Source organism: Staurois parvus, unplaced genomic scaffold, assembly GCF_062004578.1.
Source record: "Staurois parvus isolate SC_StPar_1 unplaced genomic scaffold, SC_StPar_1.0 ptg001355l, whole genome shotgun sequence".
Taxonomy (NCBI): Eukaryota; Metazoa; Chordata; class Amphibia; order Anura; family Ranidae; genus Staurois; species Staurois parvus.
The window spans coordinates 70,001-77,627 of record NW_028319151.1 but is presented as its reverse complement, the minus strand read 5'-3'; positions in this window follow the sequence as shown (position 1 = coordinate 77,627).

The following is a 7,627-nucleotide window of genomic DNA, read 5'->3' as shown; positions in this document are numbered from 1 at the left end:
TATCCGCTCTCCCCGGACCCCGCATTCACTATATCCGCTCTCCCCGGACCCCGCATTCACTATATCTGCTCTCCCCAGACCCTGCATTCACTATATCCGCTCTCCCCGGACCCTGCATTCACTATATCCGCTCTCCCCGGACCCCGCATTCACTATATCCGCTCTCCCCGGACCCTACATTCACTATATCCGCTCTCCCCGGACCCTGCATTCACTATATCCGGTCTCTCCGGACTCCGCATTCACTATATCCGCTCTCCCCGGACTCTGCATTCACTATATCCGCTCTCCATGGACCCTGCATTCACTATATCCGGTCTCCCCGGACCCAGCATTCACTATATCCGCTCTCCCAGGACCCCGCATTCACTATATCTGGTCTCCCCGGACCCTGCATTCACTATATCTGGTCTCCCCGAACCCTGCATTCACTATACCCGCTCTCCCCGGACCCTGCATTCACTATATCCGCTCTCCCCAGACCCTGCATTCACTATATCCGCTCTCCCCGGACCCTGCATTCACTATATCCGCTCTCCCCGGACCCCGCATTCACTATATCCAGTCTCCCCGGACCCTGCATTCACTATATCCGCTCTCCCCGGACCATGCATTCACTATATCTGGTCTCCCCGGACCCCGCATTCACTATATCTGGTCTCCCCAGACCCTGCATTCACTATATCTGGTCTCCCCGGACCCTGCATTCACTATATCTGCTCTCCCCGGTCCCTGCATTCACTATATCCGCTCTCCCCGGACCCCACATTCACTATATCCGCTCTCCCCGGACCCTGCATTCACTATATCTGCTCTCCCCGGACCCCGCATTCACTATATCTGCTCTCCCCGGTCCCTGCATTCACTATATCTGTTCTCCCCGGACCCTGCATTCACTATATCTGGTCTCCCCGGACCCTGCATTCACTATATCTGGTCTCCCACAGTACACAGAACATGAAAATGCATAGTTAGAGCAGCAGTGGCAAGTCTGCACATGCTTAGTTTGGCGTGCGTTGCTAGAGAGTTTTTTTTTTTTGGGAGGATGTTTGTGTTTGGCACAGGACCAATCAGCACTGTCCAGACAGAGGGTCAGTGGTCATGCAGCCTCACAGGACAGTCAGAGAAGAATGAAAACTCCTCCCACATGATTAACCAGTGCTCGGCTGGATACTGATAGAGGTCACAAGACTGCTATATACTACTGATGAGAAAAGGTATTTAGCAGTTTATATTTACTAAAATAATTGCATTTCCATGTTCTGTGTACTGAGGGAGACCGGACTTCTATCAGTGTCTGGCCAAGCATTAGTTAATCTTGTAGGATGAGTTTTTTTTTTCTCCTCTGACTGTCCTATGAGGCTGCATGACCCCTGACCCTCAGTCTGGAAAGCACTGCTTGGCCCTGTGCTGATCACATTCGCCCTCCCAAAGAAAAAAAAAAAACACCTCTCTAGCAATACACACCAAACTGAGCATGTGCAGAGTGACTCCCAGAGTTCTTTAAGGATGCAGTGCACATGGTAACAGTAATGCGCAGTCACTTATAGTCATCAAAGAGATAAGAACTGAAAAAGCAAAGGTCAGTGAAGGATTTGGACCATTGCTGGGGGTTCCTGTATTTTGCTCCTTGCTTTATGCTGTGATATTTCATGGGGGAGGAGCTTTTCTTTGAAATGTAAGTTTTCAGGCGCTCCAGGTATATTATCAATAAAGTAGGACTGCTTTTTACAGCCAGCCTTCCCTGCATTTACTGCGTCTTAAATGAGCAGTCAACTGGCACTGCAAGGGAGTATTTTCCCAGGGCTGGGCTTCAAATGTGATGGCTGCATTAGTTTTACTTTTTTTCAAGGCTTTTTTTTTTACTGAATTTTCACCTGTGATCCAGTCAATAGCTCACTTTCTGTCTTAAGGTGTCTCCGCTCTAAATGGAGAGATAACAGAGACACCTTTGGATAGCAGCATTGTCAGTCGGGGGGGGGGGGGGGGGGGAGTATTAGATGGACTAGCAGAATTAAATGGACTTGACTGACAAAAAAAGAAAACAAAACCTCAGCTCACACTTTATAAACAGTTACAGTAACTGTTTTTTTTCTCCTTTTAGGATATAAGTTTTACATAAATAAATAGAAGCTGATCATTGTAAGCACCCCTGCCAGTGGTAAATGGTTTGACTCAGCCCTCTAACTGACACTTTTGCTGGACAGCTTGGTTTCTTGGAGGAAGTTGAAAAATAACAGACTTACTGGCCGGATCATCGGATGAAAATAAAGGATAAAGAAGACTAAAAAAGAAAATGAATGCAGCCACCACATCAGAGGATTGATAAACTCAATATGTTACAATATTCTGGGAGTTTAACACAACCATAAAAAGATAATAAACCCAAAAATGTAATATATCAGCTGCTTATATCGCAGGGCGCTGCTTTCTCTCACTTGTTTGCGTCTCTTTAACTCTCTCCCTCTCTTTCTCTCTTCCTCGTTCTCTCTTCTTTTCTCTTTTCTTCATTCTCTCTTCTTTTTCTCTCTTCCTCTCATTGTTTTGGTCTTTCTCTTTCACTCTCCTTGTTTTCTCTTCTTTTTCTCTTTCTTTCTCTCTCTTTTTTTTTTCTCTCTTCCTCCTTTTCTCTTTCTTCCTCTCTTTCAATTTCTCTTTCTCTCTTCCTCTCTCTTCCTAGTTCTCTCTTCTTTTTCTCTTTCTTCCTCTCATTCTTTTTCTCTTTTTTTCTTCCTCTCTTTTTCTCTCTTCCTCTTTCTCTCTTCCTAGTTCTCTTTCTTTCTCTCTCTCTTCCCTTTTCTTTCTTCCTCTCTTTATCTCTTCCTCTCTTTCTTTTTCTCCCTCCCTTTTTTTCTCTCTGCCTCTTTTCCTCATTCTCTCTCTCTTCCTCCTTTTCTCTTTCTTCCTCTCATTCTTTTTCTCTTTTCTTCCTCTCTTTTTCTCTCTTCCTCTTTTCCTCATTCTCTCTTCCTCCCTTTCTCTTTCTCTCTTCCTAGTTCTCTCTTCTTTTTCTCTTTCTTTTTCTCTCTTCCTCTCTTTCTTTCTTTCTTTCTTCTTTCTCTCTCTTCCTCCCTTTCTCTTTCTTCCTCTCTTTCAATTTCTCTTTCTCTCTTCCTTTCTTTTTCTCTCTCTTCCTTTTCTCTTTCTTTCGTTCTTCCTCTCTTTTTCTCTCTTCCTTTTTCTTTTTCTTCCTCTCATTCTTTTTCTCTTTTTTTCTTCCTCTCTTTTTCTCTCTTGCTCTTTTCCTCATTCTCTCTTCTTTCTCTCTTCCTCCCTTTCAATTTCTCTTTCTCCCTAGTTCTCTCTTCTTTTTCTCTTTCTTTTTCTCTCTTCCTTTTTCTCTCTTCCTCATTCTCTCTTTCTTCCTCTCTTTCTTTTTCTCTCTTCCTTGTTTTCTCTTCTTTTTCTCTTTCTTCCTCTCTTACTTTTTCTCTTCTCCTCATTCTCTCTAATTTTTCTCTTTCTCTCTTCCTAGTTCTCTCTTTCTGTGTTCCTCTTTCTATCTTCTTTTTCTCTCTTCTTTTTCTGTTCCTCTCTTTCTTTATATTTCTCTTTCACTCTCTTTGTTTTCTCTTCCTCTTTTTCTCTCTTTTTTTTGTCTTTTGCCCTCTTTCTTCCTCTCTTCCTCGTTCTCTATTCATGTCTTTCTTTCTCTTTTCCTCATTCTCTCTCCCTCCCTTTCTCTCTTCTTCTCTTTCTTTTTCTCTCTTCTATTTTCCTTTCTTCCTTTTTCTCTCTCTTTTTCGTTTTGTCTTGTTAGGGGGCACAAAATACTTGCCTTGCCCCCCGGCACTGACAAACACTAGGCCACTGTTAGGAACCCTTTAACGAGGTTATAATTTTTGCAGAGAAATGATGCCTTCTGCCGAAACTCTTTGTACATCCAGCGAGTGTCGGGAAGGCGGTCCCTCGTGTAGGAGACGCTATGTGATCATGACTATGTGTGTATGATTTAAATTAGTCCTTATATAAACTTCTGTACTCCTCGCTCCGGGGCCCCGCGCCCGCTCTCTATAAACAGATCTTTCTGTGCGTCTGAGCTATTGATGAGGGCTGTGTGTGTGCGGAGTATCAGACGCTGAGCCACGCTCGCCTCCTGCGCGCGCCGTGCCTAGCACACGAGCCCCGCTCATTCCGCCTGCACAGGGAGTGCAACCAACACAGCTCACACCTGCTGAGAACTGGCACAGATACACACAAATGGCTGCGTCTGACACTGCCAGCCAGAAGAAGGGGAAGCCGGGGACATGTGACGCGTTAACTCCTTCAGCCGCACGGCGCCGGCAGAACCCGGCCAGAACTCTGCTTGTTATAATTGTGCTGCAGTTTCGGGTCTGAATATCTAAAATGAATAGAAGTGACAACAACTGATACGGCGCTGGATGCTCCTATGATTGCAACAAAAACACTGAGGCTGCGATCACAGCGAGCGCCTCCTGAATGGCTCCTTTTTTACGCACATTTTCGCACTTCACGCATAGGGCAGCCCATTCATGGTGTGCCCTACACGTGACAAACATGACAAAGAGTACCTTTTTGGGTATATATATATATATATATATATATACACACACACACACATATATATATATATATATATATATATGGATTTATTTTTTTATAACATGCCAAAGAGTACCTTTTTGTGTGTATATATATATATATATATATACATATACACAAAAAGGTACTCTTTGGCATGTTATAAAAAAATAAATACACATATATATATATATATATATATATATATACACACACACTATATTCCCAGACGTATTGGCCCCGCCCTCCAAATCATTGGATTCAGGTGTTCCAATCCCCTCCATGGCCAAACTTGGTGTGGCCTTCAGATGAGCCCAACAACAGTGCGTAGAGAGCTTCATGGAATGGGTTTCCATGGCCGAGCAGCTGCATCCAAGCCTTACATCACCAAGTGCAATGCAAAGCCTCGGATGCCGTGGTGTAAAGCACGCCGCCACTGGACTCTAGAGCAGGAGAGACGTGTTCTCTGGAGTGACCAATCACGCTTCTCTGTCTGGCAATCCGATGGACGTGTCTGGGTTTGGCGGTTGCCAGGAGAACGGTACTTGCCTGACTGCATTGTGCCAAGTGTAATGTTTGGTGGAGGGGGGGTGGTTTTTCAGGGGTTGGGCTTGGCCCCCTAGTTCCAGTGAAGGGAACTCTTAAGGCGACATTTTGGACAATTTCATGCTCCCAACTTTGTGGGAAGAGTTTGGGGATGGCCCCTTCCTGTTCCAACATGACTGCCCACCAGTGCGCAAAGCAAGGTCCATAAAGACATGGAGGAGCCAGTTTGGGGTGGAGGAACTTGACTGTCCTGCACAGAGTCCTGACCTCAACCCCATAGAACACCTTTGGGATGAATTAGAGCGGAGACTGCGAGCCAGGCCTCCTCCCCCGACATCAGTGCCTGACCTGACAAATGTGCTTCTGGAAGAATGGTCCAACCTTCCCATAGACACCCTCCTAAACCTTGTGGACGGCCTTCCCAGAAGAGTTGAAGCTGTTATAGCTGCAAAGGGCGGGGCCAACTCAATATTGAACCCTACGGACTAAGACTGGGGGGGGTCATTAAAGGTCATGTGTGTGGAAAGGGCGGGGCCAACTCAATATTGAACCCTACGGACTAAGACTGGGGGGCCATTAAAGGTCATGTGTGTGGAAAGGGCGGGGCCACCTCAATATTGAACCCTACGGACTAAGACTGGGGGGGCCATTAAAGGTCATGTGTGTGGAAAGGCCGGCCGACCAATACTTGGAGCAATATAGTGTATGTATATATGTAGTACAAATGCTGTGCATGGGCCACTAACTTTTTAAAATAATAAATGCAAAGTGTAAAGGTTTGATGAGAAGTATAGAGGTTTACGGGTATAAAAGTGAATCTTATTAGGCTATTTTCTCTCTGGGGAAAATCAGGACAATACCACATTACGGCCACCAGATGGCGCTGATGATTATAGGAAACAAATACTTATTTACTAGGATCATTAGCTCCATCTAGTGGCCGTATTTTCCTCATTCACTCTCTTCTGTATGAAAAAAAAATAGCATTCCACCTAGAAAGAAAGTACCCTAAGGACGTTCGTTTTTTTTTCCATTTCCACAGTTATGCAGTTTTACAGGATGAAAAACAAATTTTGCTTTTTTTTTAAATAAATAAACAACGTACTTCACACTCAGATCTTTGTTTCGTCATATAAATTGGGGTTGATTCATAAAGAATTTGCATAGACATTTACCCTGTGAAATGTACATCTGTTCTGTATGAAAAGAACCCAAACCGAATGTAAACAGGCCAAATCCTGCGCCATTCGAATGTAAATCATTGATTGTAAAGCCCAACTTTCTCCCTTGCAATGGGGCTGCACCGACGCTGCAAGGGGTAATTGTTCATTTATCTCTAGGGGGCACAGAAAAGAAGATCTACCTACCTAGTCCTCCTGCTGCTCGTGTTTTCTCCCCCATGCACCAGCAGTATAAGGTCATGAGGTCATCGAAACCAATTCAGGGTCCACAGCCCCGCATGGGGACATGATGACACTGAGTGACAGTCCACCACTGGGGTGTCGGGGAGCGCCATCTGCTGGGGGAGCCGAGGATCATGTCGGTTAAAACGCTTTTACTCTCCCCTGGACTAGACGAGCAGTTAGGCCTTGCCGCGTGTGTGCAGCCCCATGGCAAGGGAGGATTTTCACACTTCCCAGAGTCAAGCTTTACAACAAAAAATGCCACATTTGACTAGTAGATGGCGATACATGGAAATTCCTGACATTTAGCTCCATCTAGTGACCCAATGCGGTATTTTCCATTTTTTTAAATCAATGATTTACCTTTGAACAGCACAGGCTATAGCCTGTTTATATTCGTTTTCCCATTTCAAGAGAAGCCTTTCAAAATTCCCACAGTATGATATTGCATTTAGCCACTAGATGGAGGTAGTTGTAAATTCCTAAGTTATGTGGCTCCATCTAGCGGCCAAGTGCGGTATTTTCAATTTTAAATCAATGATTTCTCTTTGAACAACACAGGATATAGCCTGTTTATATTCGTTTTCCCATTTCAAGAGAAGCCTATCAAAAATCTATTGTCGATATTGCATTTGGACGCTAGATGGAGCCAAGTATTATAAGGAAATTCCTACGATCCTTGACTCTTTTTAGTGGCCAGTTGAGGTATTTTGTGTTTTTAAATCAACGATTTACATTCGGACAGCACAAGATATAGAATATTTACATTTTTTTTCCACATTGCAAAGGCAGGATTTTCTGAATGTTTGAAATTGGGCTTAAACTGTTAAACCCAGGACCCTGCATTCACTATATCTGGTATCCCCGGACCCAGCATTCACTATATCTGGTCTCCCCGTACCCTGCATTCACCATATCCGCTCTCCCCGTACCCTGCATTCACTATATCCGGTCTCCCCGGACCCAGCGTGCAGATATAGTGACATATATAGACATTCGAACAGCACAAGGCATTGGTTTTTGCCTCATTTGCAGGGTCCAGGGAGACTACATATAGTGAATGCTGGGTCCGGGGAGACCGGATATAGTGAATGCAGGGTCCGGGGAGACCGGATATAGTGAATGCAGGGTCCGGG